Below are 17682 nucleotides of genomic sequence, written 5' to 3'. Positions count from 1 at the left end.
AGAAAGGATACTGTTAGCTATAGGGAGATGATAATGTTAGCTATAGAGATATGATACTGTTAGCTAAACAGAAAGGATACTGTTAGCTATAGGGAGATGATAATGTTAGCTATAGAGATATGATACTGTTAGCTATAGGGAGATGATAATGTTAGCTAAACAGAAAGGATACTGTTAGCTATAGGGAGATGATAATGTTAGCTATAGAGATATGATACTGTTAGCTAAACAGAAAGGATACTGTTAGCTATAGGGAGATGATAATGTTAGCTATAGGGTGATGATAATGTTAGCTATAGGGAGATGATAATGTTAGCTATAGAGATATGATACTGTTAGCTATAGGGAGATGATAATGTTAGCTATAGAGATATGATACTGTTAGCTAAACAGAAAGGATACTGTTAGCTATAGGGAGATGATAATGTTAGCTATAGAGATATGATACTGTTAGCTATAGGGAGATGATAATGTTAGCTATAGAGATTAGAGGTTGAGCAATTAATCGTCATGTCCGAATAATTAGGGCCGAATTCAAGTTTTGACAACAATCGGTAATAAAAATCGGCCTTTTTGGATGCCGATTATGGCCGATAACATTGCAATTCACGAGGAGACGGGTTCGGGCTGACCACCTGTTACACAAGTGCATCTTCAAAAGGACCTTGTGTCTGCAAGTTGCTAGCTAGCATTAAACTTATCTTATAAAAAAACAATCAGTCTTCACATAATCACTAGTTAACTACACATGATGATATTACTAGGTTAACTAGCTTGATCTGCGAACTGTTTGAAGAACATTTCTTCCTAACAACGACCGTAATTAATTAAGTATGACATAACATTGAAGGTTGTGCAATGTAAAAGCAATATTTATACTTAGGGTTGCCACCCGTTCTATAAAATATGGAACAGTTCCGTATTTCACTGAAAGAATAAACATTTTGTTCTCATGTTCTGAGCAAGGAACTTAAACGTTAGCTTTTTTACATGGCACACATTGCAATTTTTCTTTCTTCTCCAACACTGTGTTTTTGCTTATTTAAACCAAATTTAACATGTTTCATTATTTATTTGAGACTAAATTGATTTTATTTATGTACTATATTAAGTTCAAATAAAAGTGTTAATTTTTCCTTCAGTATTGTTGTAATTTTCATTATAGTGCATATATATATAAAAATAATCCGATTAATCAGTATCGTTTTTTTTTTTATTCTCCAATAATCGGTATCGGTATCAGCGTTGACAAACCATAATCGGTCGACCTCTAATAGAGATATGGGACTGTTAGCTATAGACAGATGATCCTGTTAGCTATAGAGAGATCATACTGTTAGCTATAGAGATATTATACTGTTAGCTATAGATAGATGATAGTTTTAGCGATAGACAGATGATCCTGTTAGCTATAGAGATATTATACTGTTAGCTATAGATAGATGATAGTGTTAGCGATAGATAGATGATACTGTTAGCTATTGAGAGATCATACTGTTAGCTATAGAGATATTATACTGTTAGCTATAGATAGATGATAGTGTTAGCGATAGATAGATTATACTGTTTGCTAAATAGACCTTTTAGCAAATGGTGGTTCTCAATGTGCCCTGTGAACTGAAAAATACATATAAATGTACTGATTTAAATTTAGACATGGTTTTCATCCAAAGAGAGAATCACCTCTTGCATAGATGGATTCAATCTATTTTATTAGCCAGTTGGGGCTGAAAAGGAGAGTAAAAAGGAGGGATAGACTATCTGGGCAAATGTTTCCTGGCCACACAGAGACTATTATCGTTCATTACGCTGCTAGCTATCATCAAAGAATCCAATCCAAATTAAGCCGTAATATGATAATGTTTTTTTTCGGGCAGAATGTTCTCAGCATTTATTACAGAATGAGGCTAAATCACTTGTATTAATAAGTAGAACTATGACTGAAGGCAAGGGAATTTGTTCGTGGATTCTGAACTGATAAACTCCATTACACCATTGTTTGACTGTAAATAAACCCTTTAGGATATTTAAAAGTTTTGTATTGACAGATATGGATCAGAATATGAGAAGGGGATATAAAGGAGAGGGATACAGGAGAGAAAGTGTGTGGCGGAATCGGGGATTGAGCCGTAGCCTCCAGGGGCAGCCCCATTGTATATGTAGACTTGGCAGTCTATGACTAGGGTGGCTGGAGTCTTTGAACATTTGTAGGGCCTTCCTCTGTAGTGCCTTGAGGTCGGAGGCCGAGCAGGTGCCATACCAGGCAGTGATGCAACCAGTCAGAATGCTCTCCATGCTGCAGCTGTAGACTGGATCAGTTTGAATTCCAGGTTAACAGAATATACTGACTAACAGGGAAGTCTGCATTCTGCTGTACTTTATGCTTATCTTTTATTTATTTTATTTTTTTCACATGTATTTTACCAGGTAGGCAAGTTGAGAACAAGTTCTCATTTACAATTGCGACCTGGCCAAGATAAAGCAAAGCAGTTCGACACATACAATGACACAGTGTTACACATGGAATAAAACAAACATACAGTCAATAATACAATATAAATAAGTCTATATACGATGTGAGCAAATGATGTGAGTTAAGGGAGGTAAAGGCAAAAAAAGGGCATGGTGGCAAAGAAAATACTATATAGAAAGTAAAACACTGGAATGGTAGATTTGCAGTGGAAGAATGTGCAAAGTAGAAATAAAAATAATGGGGTGCAAAGGAGCAAAATAAATAAATAAAATAAAATAAATTCAGTAGGGAAAGAGGTAGTTGTTTGGGCTAAATTATAGGTGGGCTATGTACAGGTGCAGTAATCTGTGAGCTGCTCTGACAGCTGATGCTTAAAGCTAGTGAGGGAGATAAGTGTTTCCAGTTTCAGAGATTTTTGTAGTTCGTTCCAGGCATTGGCAGCAGAAGGAGAGGAGGCCAAAGACATAATTCGTTTTGGGGGTGACCAGAGTGATATACCTGCTGGAGCGCGTGCTACAGGTGGGTGATGCTATGGTAACCTGCGAGCTGAGATAAGGGGGGACTTACCTGGCAGTGTCATGTTTTGTCATTTATTATCTTGTCTTGTCCCTGTGCTTCCCATTCTATTCGTTTCCCTCTGCTGGTCTTATTAGGTTCTTTCCCTCTTTCTATCCCTCTCTCTCCCCCTCCCTCTCTCACTCTCTCGCTCTCTCTTCTCTCTATCGTTCCGTTCCTGCTCCCAGCTGTTCCTATTCCCCTAATCAATCATTTAGTCTTCCCACACCTGTTCCCGATCCTTTCCCCTGATTAGAGTCCCTATTTCTTCCTTTGTGTTCCGTTCCTGTCCTGTCGGTTCCTTGTCTAGAATTCACCGTGCTGTGTTTGTGTATCGCCCTGTCGTGTCGTGTTTTCCTCAGATGCTGCGTGGTGAGCAGGTGTCTGAGTCTGTCTGGTTCAAGTGCCTTCCCGAGGCAACCTGCTGTTCACCTGCTGTTCAAGATCAAGTCTCCAGTTTGTCCTCGTCATTTCGAGTGAAAGTTGTGTTTTTTTGTTTGTAATTACTTTACTGGATTAAAGACTCTGTTTTCGCCAAGTCGCTTTTGGGTCCTCTTTCACCTGCTTGACAGAAGGAACCGACCAAGGAATGGACCCAGCGACTTCAGACGCTCGTTACACTGCCGTCGAGATCCAAGGAGCCATGCTCGGCAGACACGAGCAGGAATTGTCTGCTGCTCGCCATGCCGTGGAGAACCTGGCCGCTCAGGTTTCCGACCTCTCTGGACAGTTCCAGAGTCTACGTCTCGTGCCACCTGTTACTTCCTGGCCTGCCGAGCCTCCAGAACCTAGGGTTAATAACCCACCTTGCTACTCCGGGCAGCCCACTGAGTGCCGCTCCTTTCTCACGCAGTGTGAGATTGTGTTCTCTCTCCAACCCAACACATACTCTAGAGAGAGAGCTCGGGTTGCTTACGTCATTTCACTCCTTACTGGCCGGGCTCGAGAATGGGGCACAGCTATCTGGGAGGCAAGGGCTGATTGCTCTAACAAGTTCCAGAACTTTAAAGAGGAGATGATTCGGGTTTTTGACCGTTCAGTTTTTGGTAGGGAGGCTTCTAGGGCCCTGGCTTCCTTATGCCAAGGTGAACGGTCCATAACGGATTATTCTATTGAGTTTCGCACTCTTGCTGCCTCTAGTGAGTGGAACGAGCCGGCGCTGCTCGCTCGTTTTCTGGAGGGACTCCACGCAGTGGTTAAGGATGAGATTCTCTCCCGGGAGGTTCCTTCAGATGTGGACTCTTTGATTGCTCTCGCCATCCGCATAGAACGCGGGTAGATCTTCGTCACCGGGCTCGTGGAAGAGAGCTCGCATCAACGGTGTTTCCCTGCTCCGCATCGCAACCATCTCCCTCCTCTGGCTCAGAGTCTGAGCCCATGCAGCTGGGAGGGATTCGCATCTCGACTAAGGAGAGGGAACGGAGGATCACCAACCGCCTGTGCCTCTATTGCGGAGTTGCTGGACATTTTGTTAATTCATGTCCAGTAAAAGCCAGAGCTCATCTGTAAGCGGAGGGCTACAGGTGAGCGCAACTACTCAAGTCTCTCCATCAAAATCCTGTACTACTTTGTCGGTCCATCTACGCTGGACCGGTTCGGGTGCTACATGTAGTGCCTTGATAGACTCTGGGGCTGAGGGTTGTTTCATGGACGAAGCATGGGTTCGGAAACATGACATTCCTTTCAGAGAGTTAGAGAAGCCTACGCCCATGTTCGCCTTAGATGGTAGTCATCTTCCCAGTATCAGATTTGAGACACTACCTTTAACCCTCACAGTATCTGGTAACCACAGTGAGACTATTTCTTTTTTGATTTTTCGTTCTCCGTTTACACCTGTTGTTTTGGGTCATCCCTGGCTAGTATGTCATAATCCTTCTATTAATTGGTCTAGTAATTCTATCCTATCCTGGAACGTTTCTTGTCATGTGAAGTGTTTAATGTCTGCCATCCCTCCCGTTTCTTCTGTCCCTACTTCTCAGGAGGAACCTGGCGATTTGACAGGAGTGCCGGAGGAATATCATGATCTGCGCACGGTCTTCAGTCGGTCCCGAGCCAACTCCCTTCCTCCTCACCGGTCGTATGATTGTAGTATTGATCTCCTTCCGGGGACCACTCCTCCTCGGGGTAGACTATACTCTCTGTCGGCTCCCGAACGTAAGGCTCTCGAGGATTATTTGTCTGTGTCTCTTGACGCCGGTACCATAGTGCCTTCTTCCTCTCCGGCCGGGGCGGGGTTCTTTTTTGTTAAGAAGAAGGACGGTACTCTGCGCCCCTGCGTGGATTATCGAGGGCTGAATGACATAACGGTTAAGAATCGTTATCCGCTTCCCCTTATGTCATCAGCCTTCGAGATTCTGCAGGGAGCCAGGTGCTTTACTAAGTTGGACCTTCGTAACGCTTACCATCTCGTGCGCATCAGAGAGGGGGACGAGTGGAAAACGGCGTTTAACACTCCGTTAGGGCATTTTGAGTACCGGGTTCTGCCGTTTGGTCTCGCCAATGCGCCAGCTGTTTTTCAGGCATTAGTTAATGATGTTCTGAGAGACATGCTGAACATCTTTGTTTTTGTCTATCTTGACGATATCCTGATTTTTTCTCTGTCACTCGAGATTCATGTTCAGCACGTTCGACGTGTTCTACAGCGCCTTTTAGAGAATTGTCTCTATGTAAAGTCTGAGAAGTGCTCTTTTCATGTCTCCTCCGTTACTTTTCTCGGTTCCGTTATTTCCGCTGAAGGCATTCAGATGGATTCCGCTAAGGTCCAAGCTGTCAGTGATTGGCCCGTTCCAAGGTCACGTGTCGAGTTGCAGCGCTTTTTAGGTTTCGCTAATTTCTATCGGCGTTTCATTCGTAATTTCGGTCAAGTTGCTGCCCCTCTCACAGCTCTTACTTCTGTCAAGACGTGTTTTAAGTGGTCCGGTTCCGCCCAGGGAGCTTTTGATCTTCTAAAGGAACGTTTTACGTCCGCTCCTATCCTCGTTACTCCTGACGTCACTAGACAATTCATTGTCGAGGTTGACGCTTCAGAGGTAGGCGTGGGAGCCATTCTATCCCAGCGCTTCCAGTCTGACGATAAGGTTCATCCTTGCGCTTATTTTTCTCATCGCCTGTCGCCATCTGAGCGCAACTATGATGTGGGTAACCGTGAACTGCTCGCCATCCGCTTAGCCCTAGGCGAATGGCGACAGTGGTTGGAGGGGGCGACCGTTCCTTTTGTCGTTTGGACAGACCATAAGAACCTTGAGTACATCCGTTCTGCCAAACGACTTAATGCCCGTCAAGCTCGTTGGGCGTTGTTTTTCGCTCGTTTCGAGTTTGTGATTTCTTACCGTCCGGGTAGCAAGAACACCAAGCCTGATGCCTTATCCCGTCTGTTTAGTTCTTCTGTGGCTTCTACTGATCCCGAGGGGATTCTTCCTTATGGGCGTGTTGTCGGGTTAACAGTCTGGGGAATTGAAAGACAGGTTAAGCAAGCACTCACGCACACTGCGTCGCCGCGCGCTTGTCCTAGTAACCTCCTTTTCGTTCCTGTTTCCACTCGTCTGGCTGTTCTTCAGTGGGCTCACTCTGCCAAGTTAGCTGGTCATCCCGGTGTTCGAGGCACTCTTGCGTCTAGCCAGCGCTTTTGGTGGCCGACTCAGGAGCGTGACACGCGCCGTTTCGTGGCTGCTTGTTCGGACTGCGCGCAGACTAAGTCGGGTAACTCTCCTCCTGCCGGTCGTCTCAGACCGCTCCCCATTCCTTCTCGACCATGGTCTCACATCGCCCTAGACTTCATTACCGGTCTGCCTTTGTCTGCGGGGAAGACTGTGATTCTTACGGTTGTCGATAGGTTCTCTAAGGCGGCACATTTCATTCCCCTCGCTAAACTTCCTTCCGCTAAGGAGACGGCACAAATCATTATCGAGAATGTATTCAGAATTCATGGCCTCCCGTTAGACGCCGTTTCAGACAGAGGTCCGCAATTCACGTCACAGTTTTGGAGGGAGTTCTGTCGTTTGATTGGTGCGTCCGTCAGTCTCTCTTCCGGGTTTCATCCCCAGTCTAACGGTCAAGCAGAGAGGGCCAATCAGACGATTGGTCGCATACTACGCAGCCTTTCTTTCAGAAACCCTGCGTCTTGGGCAGAACAGCTCCCCTGGGCAGAATACGCTCACAATTCGCTTCCTTCGTCTGCTACCGGGTTATCTCCGTTTCAGAGTAGTCTGGGTTACCAGCCTCCTCTGTTCTCATCCCAGCTTGCCGAGTCCAGCGTTCCCTCCGCTCAAGTAGTTTGTCCAACGTTGTGAGCGCACCTGGAGGAGGGTGAGGTCTGCACTTTGCCGTTACAGGGCACAGACTGTGAGAGCCGCCAATAAACGCAGGATTAAGAGTCCAAGGTATTGTTGCGGCCAGAGAGTGTGGCTTTCCACTCGCAACCTTCCTCTTACGACAGCTTCTCGTAAGTTGACTCCGCGGTTCATTGGTCCGTTCCGTGTCTCCCAGGTCGTCAATCCTGTCGCTGTGCGACTGCTTCTTCCGCGACATCTTCGTCGCGTCCATCCTGTCTTCCATGTCTCCTGTGTCAAGCCCTTTCTTCGCACCCCGTTCGTCTTCCCTCCCCCCTCCCGTCCTTGTCGAGAGCGCACCTATTTACAAGGTACATAAGATCATGGACATGCGTTCTCGGGGACGGGGTCACCAATACTTAGTGGATTGGGAGGGTTACGGTCCTGAGGAGAGGAGTTGGGTTCCGTCTCGGGACGTGCTGGACCGATCACTCATTGATGATTTCCTCCGTTGCCGCCAGGATTCCTCCTCGAGTGCGCCAGGAGGCGCTCGGTGAGTGGGGGGGTACTGTCATGTTTTGTCATTTATTATCTTGTCTTGTCCCTGTGCTTCCCATTCTATTCGTTTCCCTCTGCTGGTCTTATTAGGTTCTTTCCCTCTTTCTATCCCTCTCTCTCCACCTCCCTCTCTCACTCTCTCGCTCTCTCTTCTCTCTATCGTTCCGTTCCTGCTCCCAGCTGTTCCTATTCCCCTAATCAATCATTTAGTCTTCCCACACCTGTTCCCGATCCTTTCCCCTGATTAGAGTCCCTATTTCTTCCTTTGTGTTCCGTTCCTGTCCTGTCGGTTCCTTGTCTAGAATTCACCGTGCTGTGTTTGTGTATCGCCCTGTCGTGTCGTGTTTTCCTCAGATGCTGCGTGGTGAGCAGGTGTCTGAGTCTGTCTGGTTCAAGTGCCTTCCCGAGGCAACCTGCTGTTCACCTGCTGTTCAAGATCGAGTCTCCAGTTTGTCCTCGTCATTTCGAGTGAAAGTTGTGTTTTTTTGTTTGTAATTACTTTACTGGATTAAAGACTCTGTTTTCGCCAAGTCGCTTTTGGGTCCTCTTTCACCTGCATGACAGGCAGGGTCTTGTAGATGACATGGAGCCAGTGGGTTTGGCGACGAGTATGAAGCGAGGGCCAGCCAACGAGTGCATACAGGTCGCAATGGTGGGTAGTATATGGAGCTTTGGTGGCAAACGGATGGCACTGTGATAGACTGCATCCAATTTGTTGAGTAGGGTATTGGAGGCTATTTTGTAAATGACATCGCCGAAGTCGAGGATTGGTAGGATGGTCAGTTTTACAAGGGTATGTTTTGCAGCATGAGTGAAGGATTTGGTTGTGAAATAGGAAGCCGATTCTAGATTTAACTTTGGATTGGAGATGTTTGATGTGGGTCTGGAAGGAGAGTTTACAGTCTAACTAGACACCTAGGTATTTATAGTTGTCAGAGCCATCCAGAGTAGTGATGTTGGACAGGCGGGCAGGTGCAGGCAGCGATCGGTTGAAGAGCATGCATTTAGTTTTACTTGTATTTAAGAGCAATTGGAGGCCACGGAAGGAGAGTTGTATGGCATTGAAGCTTGCCTGGAGGGTTGTTAACACAGTGTCCAAAGAAGGGCCAGAAGTATACAGAATGGTGTTTTCTGCGAAGAGGTGGATCAGAGACTCACCAGCAGCAAGAGCGACATCATTGATGGACACAGAGAAGAGAGTCCATCCAAGAATTGAACGCTGTGGCACCCCCATAGAGACTGCCAGAGGTCCGGACAGCAGTCCCTCAGATTTGACAAACTTAACTCTATCAGAGAAGTAGTTGGTGAACCAGGCGGTGGTGAACCAGGCGGTGGTGAACCAGGCGGTGGTGAACCAGGCGGGGCAATCATTTGAGAAACCAAGGCTGTCGAGTCTGCTGATGAGGATGTGATGATTGACAGAGTCGAAAGCCTTGGCCAGATCAATGAATACGGCTGCACAGTAATGTTTCTTATCGATGGCGGTTAAGATATCGTTTAGGACCTTGAGCGTGGCTGAGGTGCACCCATGACCAGCTCTGAAACCAGATTTCTTAGCAGAGAAGGAATGGTGAGATTCGAAATGGTCGGTAATCTGTTTGTTGACTTGGCTTTCGAAGACCTTAGAAAGGCAGGGTAGGATAGATATAGGTCTGTAGCAGTTTGGGTCAAGAGTGTCCCCCCCTTTGAAGGTGGGGGATGACCGCAGCTGCTTTCCAATCTTTGGGAATCACAGACGACACGAAAGAGAGGTTGAACAGGCTAGTAATAGGGGTGGCAACAATTTCGGCAGATAATCTTTAGAAAGAAAAGGTCCAAATTGTCTAGCCCGGCTGATTATTAGGGATCCAGATTTTGCAGCTCTTTCAGAACATCAGCTGACTGGATTTGGGAGAAGGAGAAATGGGGAAGGCTTTGGCGAGTTGCTGTGGGGGTTGCAGTGCTGTTGACCGGGGTAGGGTAGCCAGCTGGAAAGCATGGCCAGCCGTAGAAAAATGCTTATTGAAATTCTCAATTGTAGTGGATTTATCAGTGGTGACAGTGTTTCCTATCTTCAGTGCAGTGGGCAGCTGGGAGGAGGTGTTCTTATTCTCCATGGACTTTACAGTGTCCCAGAACTTTTTTGAGTTAGAGTTGCAGGAAGCAAATTTCTGCTTGAAAAAGCTAGCCTTGGCTTTTCTAACTGCCTGTGTGTAATGGTTTCTAGCTTCCCTGAAAAGCTGCATATCACGGGGGCTGTTCAATGCTAATGCAGAATGCCAAAGGATGTTTTTGTGTTGGTTAAGGGCAGTCAGGTCTGGGGAGAACCAAGGTATATATATGTTCCTGGTTCTAAATTTCTTGAATGGGGCATGCATATTTAAGATGGTTAGGAAGGCATTTAAAAACAATAACCAGGCATCCTCTACTGACGGGATGAGAACAATATCCTTCCAGGATACCCCGGCCAGAACGGCCTTAAAACAAGAGTACCCTGGAAACATTGTCTCCACAATTGGTTTGTATTTAGTAATCACACATTTGTACGGGATAGTGGGGTAAGTTGAGACACCCTTAATTTCTAGAAAACCAAACACAAAACCTATCATTTGAGCAAATATTTAAGAAGAGGTTATCATTCCCTGTCTTTGAAAGTCTCTGAAAGAAGACACTACATGGAAAAAGAGGTAAGCAAGTCATGTCCAAAAAACAGATTTTTACCAAGTCAAATGAATTTCTTGTGTGAGGTTTCATGATGCATGTATCTAAAGCAAAATGTGTATTTTTAAGATGGTTTAAATACATCAGGTTGGGTCTCTATAAGCTTCAACATGAGGTCCTAAACCTATCATGAAAGTGTGGGCTCATATAGTAAAAATATTTGCCTTGGGGTAAGTTGAGCCAATGGCAAGTTGAGCTAATGTAATTGTTTTGCTGGGATATGAGGTAACACCAGGGCCTGGCCTATGTTAAGTACAAAGTGTTTGTTAGGTGTTAAGCCTGTGGTAAATTATGCTTAAAATGATTAAAAGACAAAAAGCAATAGTAATTGTGTTGAATTGTGTTTGGTAAATAAAGATACTGTAGTAGTAATATTTACCTTACCCGGTTCCATAACTGGTGTAAGTTGTGCCAAGGGTCATATTCAATCGATCAATAATAAAATAATACTCTTAGCAAAAATGTTTATCTTTAATTTGCAATCAGTAGAATCTATGAGAATAGAAAGGTTCAGATTTTTTGTGAAACATCACAACACAGTTGAAAAAGATATGGCAAATAGAAACTAGATGGTGTTCAGAGATAGATGGAAGAGGTTGAGTGGAGCTGAAGGATGGGACTGGATGGTGTTCAGAGATAGATGGAAGAGGTTGAGTGGAGCTGAAGGATGGGACTGGATGGTGTTCAGAGATAGATGGAAGAGGTTGAGGGGAGCTGAAGGATGGGACTGGATGGTGTTCAGAGATAGATGGAAGAGGTTGAGTGGAGCTGATGGATGGGACTGGATGGTGTTCAGAGATAGATGGAAGAGGTTGAGTGGAGCTGAAGGATGGGACTGGATGGTGTTCAGAGATAGATGGATGAGGTTGAGGGGAGCTGATGGATGGGACTGGATGGTGTTCAGAGATAGATGGAAGAGGTTGAGTGGAGCTGATGGATGGGACTGGATGGTGTTCAGAGATAGATGGAAGAGGTTGAGGGGAGCTGATGGATGGGACTGGATGGTGTTCAGAGATAGATGGAAGAGGTTGAGTGGAGCTGAAGGATGGGACTGGATGGTGTTCAGAGATAGATGGAAGAGGTTGAGTGGAGCTGATGGATGGGACTGGATGGTGTTCAGAGATAGATGGAAGAGGTTGAGTGGAGCTGATGGATGGGACTGGATGGTGTTCAGAGATAGATGGAAGAGGTTGAGTGGAGCTGAAGGATGGGACTGGATGGTGTTCAGAGATAGATGGAAGAGGTTGAGTGGAGCTGATGGATGGGACTGGATGGTGTTCAGAGATAGATGGAAGAGGTTGAGTGGAGCTGATGGATGGGACTGGATGGTGTTCAGAGATAGATGGAAGAGGTTGAGGGGAGCTGAAGGATGGGACTGGATGGTGTTCAGAGATAGATGGAAGAGGTTGAGTGGAGCTGATGGATGGGACTGGATGGTGTTCAGAGATAGATGGAAGAGGTTGAGTGGAGCTGAAGGATGGGACTGGATGGTGTTCAGAGATAGATGGAAGAGGTTGAGGGGAGCTGAAGGATGGGACTGGATGGTGTTCAGAGATAGATGGAAGAGGTTGAGGGGAGCAGAAGGATGGGACTAAAAAACTCTTGTAACATATACTGTCAGTAAATGTATATAGTATGTATACGCTGGAAGTAGAAGCCTAAGTGTTGTTGTCCATTAGTTTACTCCAATTAGGGGAGGGGTGGTATGTTCAGAGGAAAATAATTAAGGAAAATATATAAAAGAAAAATATATATATATATACACAGTGCATTCGGAAAGTATCTATCCGTAATTTTACATCTGATCTACCCTCTAAAAATACATTTACAAATCATTTGAGCCAAAATACCACTTTCTTTGGACAAGCTATGTTTTCAGAACTGTAATGTTTACATGAATTCTTATTATTTCAAGGATACACAATATTCTGTAATATATGTAAATATCTTTGTTAGAAATAATAGTATACTTCTCTTGACGGAGTGATGCTGAAAGTAAAACATGGCTCAACTTACCCCATTCTCCAATTTTGGTTAAATATACCTTTTCTGTTTTTCTATTATTTTGATCAGTTGAAACGATTACAGGATTTGGCTAAACTGCTTCACACAAACATACACACACACACACACACACACACACACACACACACACACACACACACACACACACACACACACACACACACACACACACACACACACACACACACACACACACACACACACACACACACACACATCCCTTTTGTTTAGTCGGTCAGCGAAACAATTATTTAAATGCACTGGTCTGTATCCTTCCCGAATTAAAAGTTCTCAGATTTTGCTCATTAGAGAAATCACATGGATGCACTATATCTACTTCCAAAATGGCACACTACTATTCCCTTCATAGCGCCCTCATTTTGACCTGGGCCCATAGGGTATCTGGTCAAAAGTAGTGCACTTTGTAGGGAATAGGGTGCCATTTGGGAAGGTTCCTAGAACTGCACAAATCCATATTCCATTATAATGAAACAGAATCGTTGTGTTTCACATTGTACTTTTTCAAATAATTAAACAGGTGAATGTAGGACACAACAAGATCAACAACAACAACATTAACATCAAACAACATCCCACTATTGTATTACTGCATCTCTAATAGCACCTTATTCCCTTCACAGTGCACTACTTTTGACCAGGGCTAATAGGACTCTGGTTAAAAGTAGTGCACTATATTGGGAATAGGGTGCCATTTGGGATGCATAGTCTATGTGCCACTGGGTCATTCCTATTATTTGGTGCCTTTTGGACCTTTTGGAGAGAAAAAAAAGTATATATACTTAGTACATTCGGGATAGACATAGTGCATTCGGAAAGTATTCAGACCCTTTGACTTTTTCCACTTTTTGTTACGTTACAGCCTTATTCTAAAATGGATTCAATATTTTCTGTTCCCATTATCAATATACACACAATACCGCATAATGACAAAGCAAAAACGTTTTTTTTTTAGAAATGTCTGCAAATGTATAAAAAATTATAATAATATCACATTTACATAAGTACTCAGACCTATTACTCTGTACTTTGTTGAAGCACCTTTGGCAGCAATTACAGCTTCAATTCTTCTTTGGTATGACACTAAAAGCTTGGCACACTTGTATTTTGAGAGTTTCTCACATTCTTCTCTGCAGATCCTCTCAAACTCTGTCAGGTTGGATGGGGAGCAACGCTGCACAGCTATTTTCAGGTCTCTCCAGAGATGTTCGATCGAGTTCAAGCTCTGGCTGGAGCCTAAATTAGCCATAGCTCTGTGATTGAGCAAGATTTTAACTTCACTATCAAATATATTTAACATTTAGAAATCTGGTTAATTTTATCTATAGTTCAGCCTAACAGGGTGGAAATGTATCCAATCATTAAGTGATGCTAAATGAGCTGATAGATATTGTGTCAGTCTGTCCCTGTGGATCTGAAAGTGTCATTATGTCTGTCCCTGTGGATCTGAAAGTGTCATTATGTCTGTCCCTGTGGATCTGAAAGTGTCATTACGTCTGTCCCGAAGCTGCTTCCTGCTGGTCCCTCCACTCACACACGACCAGATTATCACTTTACCACTATACTGCCTTTCCCCTCTCTCTCTCTTTATCTCTTTCTGTTCATCTTCTCTCTCTCTCCCTCCCCCCTCTCCGTCTCCCTCTCATCTCTCATCATGCTTTCTCTTACATTCTCTGTCTTTCTCTCTGGGAGATATACAGTGTATCCATCCCACAGACTACAGGATATTGGATTCTAAAGATTAGAGGGATTTTCCCTGAGGGTTTTCCCCACTTGTTTTATTAAAAAGAACTGCTCTTGACTGTCAGAGAGAGAGACTATATTGATGTTTATTTATTTTGTCTTTTGTACTTTAACTATTTGCACATCATTACAACACTGAATATAAACATTACATGACCTTTGAAATGTCTTTATTCTTTTCGAGCTTTTGTGAGTGTCATGTTTACTGTAAATGTTGTATTGTTTAATTCACTTTTGTTTATTATCTATTTCACCTACTTTTGGCCACCCGAGTTGCATAGCTGGTCTCAGTGTCTGCATCTCAGTGCTAGAGGTGTCACTACAGACCCTGGTTTGATTCCAGATTGCATCACAACTGGTTGTGTTTGGGAGTCCCATAGGGCGGTGCAAAATTGTCCCAGCATTGTCTGGGCTAGGGTTGGGTAGGCTGTCATTGTAAATAAGAATTAGTTCTTACAACTTGCTTTGGCAATGTAAACATATGTTTCCCATGCCAACAAAGCCCCTTAAATTGAAGAGAGAGATAGCGAGAGAGCGAGAGAAAGGGAGAGAGAGAGAAAGAGAGAGCGAGAGAGAGAGAGAGAGAGAGAGAGAAAGAGAAAGAATGAAAAATAAATAATAATAATAACAACTATGTACAATACAACTGAGGCGAAAGCCTAAAAAATGCTGTTGGTTGTTTATCTGCTTCTATACTGTAGATGGCACTATGTGCTCTTTTCATTTGATGGGTCACAATCTCTCAAAGGCCCTTTGATCCAGGTGGACAGGGGTGGTCTGAAAGTCACTGGGACAAAGACAAGAGTAGGAATATAATATCTACTGTTTACAGGAAACTCATCTTTAGTTTCCTGGAAAAGGGACTGGGGGAAATATACTTCTCCCATTGGCAAAGAAACTCATAATTTCAATCTGAATGTGAAAACTGTCCAAACTGTCCAAACAGGTCCACAAGGAGGGTGGTTAATTTAAAAGAAATTATTGGGCCATAAGCAGATTTGGCTCAATAATCTATATGGTCCAAATAATGATGATCCACGCTTCTTCGAAAATATATATATAATAATTGATCAAGTTTACAAGCAATCCTCAACTCTGTTATTAAGATTTTAATCGGTTTTAATCACCTCAATGGACTGTAAAAGAAATAACATTACAAACAATCATCCTCATGCACTTAAGGAAATCACAACTGTCATGGATATATTACTAGTGGGTATATGAACTAGAGGGTATATGGAGGCCTAAATATCCTGACCTAGTGAGATATACATGGCGGAGGCTCAATCAAGCTATTCGTCTTGACCACTTTCTTGTGTCATTCTCGGTGCCATCAAAAGTATTTAAAAAAAGTGTTGATAGGGGACAAAATGAGGTCGCCCAATCAAATAATTGGCATACACAATACTCTTCCAGAATTTCCACTTGGGAATAATATAATAATAATATAATAATATATGCCATTTAGCAGACGTTTTTATCCAAAGCGACTTACAGTCATGTGTGCATACATTCTACGTATGGGTGGTCCCGGGGATCGAACCCACTACCCTGGCGTTACAAGCGCCATGCTCTACCAACTGAGCTACAGAAGGACCACCTGTTGGATATGTTGGATATTTTAACGAAGTGTACTTGTATTTAAAAAGACAACATATGTTTCCTTAGGTACAGCATATCTCTTTATTGTATGGGGCAATTTCAAATGTGCATTTAGGGGCCATGCAAAATTATGTTTTTAAAGAAAAACAATTTTTGTCTAAATAGTTCATATTATCAAAGGAAATAGAGGAACTAGCAGAACAGGTAGATACCAATAACAACTGTACCATAGGGGCACAAAATAAGATAGAGGAAAACAAAAAGAACTGTAGGAAATTATTCAAGAAAGATCAAGTCTGATATATTTGAAAAATAAAGTGAACTGGAAGGAATATGGGGAAAAATGCACCAAATTATTTTTTTATCTTCAACATAGAAATGCTACCAAAAATAATTGACAGAAACTTGTTACAAATGACGGAGTCATCCATGATTCACGAAACAATATTTTGAAAGAGGAAGCAAAGTACTTTAAGCATATGTTTTCGTGTCAGTCTCCAAAGTTAATTGTAAGGATTGTTTTTCTATTAATAGTGTAAAATTAACAGCTGTACAGAAAGACTCATGTGAAGGCTAAATTACAGAGGAGGAACTTTTTGATGCAATTAAAGCCTTTAAGTCTGGGAAAACTCCAAGGCTAGATGGCAGACCAGTTAAGGTATATCAAACCTTTTTGCCATGTTTTTTAGCATGTTTGTACCATTCCTTTAAAATAAGGTCTTATTTCACTATTAGTTCAACAGGACTCAGGTGGTAAAGATAATGATCCAGTCCACCTAAAAGACTGGAGACCCCTTACACTTCAGTGTAGTAATGCAAAACATTTTAGGTATGACTAGGGAACAGCTGATAGAGAGAAGAGAGCGAGAGAGTGAGAGGGGGAGGGGGAGAGAGAGGATTGACAGAATGGTTGGATGATAATACATAACGCATAAAATTAAAAAGGTTTTGTCGGATATTATTCATCATAATCAGACAGTTTTTTTACATGGATGATACATTGGAGATAATATAAGATAAGTACTGAAACAATAGAACACTATGAAACATCTGGGAAACAGGGCCTGGTATTCATAGCTGAAAATGCCTTTGATAAAGTACGACAAGAATTAACATATAAATGCCTGGACTATTTTAATTAGGGAGAATCTCTTATACAAAGGGTTAAAGTTATCTTTGGTAACTAGAGGTCGACAGATTAATGGTAATGGCCGATTAATTATGGCAGATTTCAAGTTTTCACAACAATCGGAAATCTGTATATGTGGACACTGATTTTGCCGATTTTTTTTTTTTACACCTTTATTTAAGCTTTATTTAATTAGGCAAGTCAGTTAAGAACACATTCTTATTTTCAATGATGGTTTAGGAACGGTGGGTTAACTGCCCCATTCAGGGGCAATTTCACCTTGTCAGCTCGGGGGATCCAATCTTGCAACCTTACAGTTAACTAGTCCTCGTTTACTCCACAAGGAGACTGCCTGTTACGTGAATGCAGTAAGCCAAGGTAAGTTGCTAGCTAGCATTAAACGTATCTTATAACAACAATCAATCATAATCACTAGTTAACTACACATGGTTGATGATATTACAAGATATCGTTTCCAAGATGGCGTAGCAGTAAGTCGTGTCGTCCTGTCCCCTGTATATATTGCGTCTTTTTCGTTTTTTTACATATTTTTCTTCACATACCTATTGAGAAATATCCTGTGTCCGTAAAATGTATATAGTATGTATAAG

The 17682-nt window shown here is 43.0% G+C and overlaps 1 protein-coding gene across 9 annotated transcripts in view; it reads left to right on the top strand.

Annotated features, from left to right (window-relative positions):
- LOC124038645 (neurexin-1a-like) overlaps positions 1-17682 on the top strand; it is an 819670-nt gene that overhangs the window by 19760 nt on the left and 782228 nt on the right. The gene's annotated exons all lie outside the window — the stretch shown is intronic.

The sequence above is a fragment of the Oncorhynchus gorbuscha genome, linkage group LG06, assembly GCF_021184085.1.
Source record: "Oncorhynchus gorbuscha isolate QuinsamMale2020 ecotype Even-year linkage group LG06, OgorEven_v1.0, whole genome shotgun sequence".
In the NCBI taxonomy this organism is placed as follows: domain Eukaryota; kingdom Metazoa; phylum Chordata; class Actinopteri; order Salmoniformes; family Salmonidae; genus Oncorhynchus; species Oncorhynchus gorbuscha.
The sequence above is the reverse complement of the archived record's forward strand: the minus strand, read 5'-3'. Positions and strand labels throughout refer to the sequence as shown.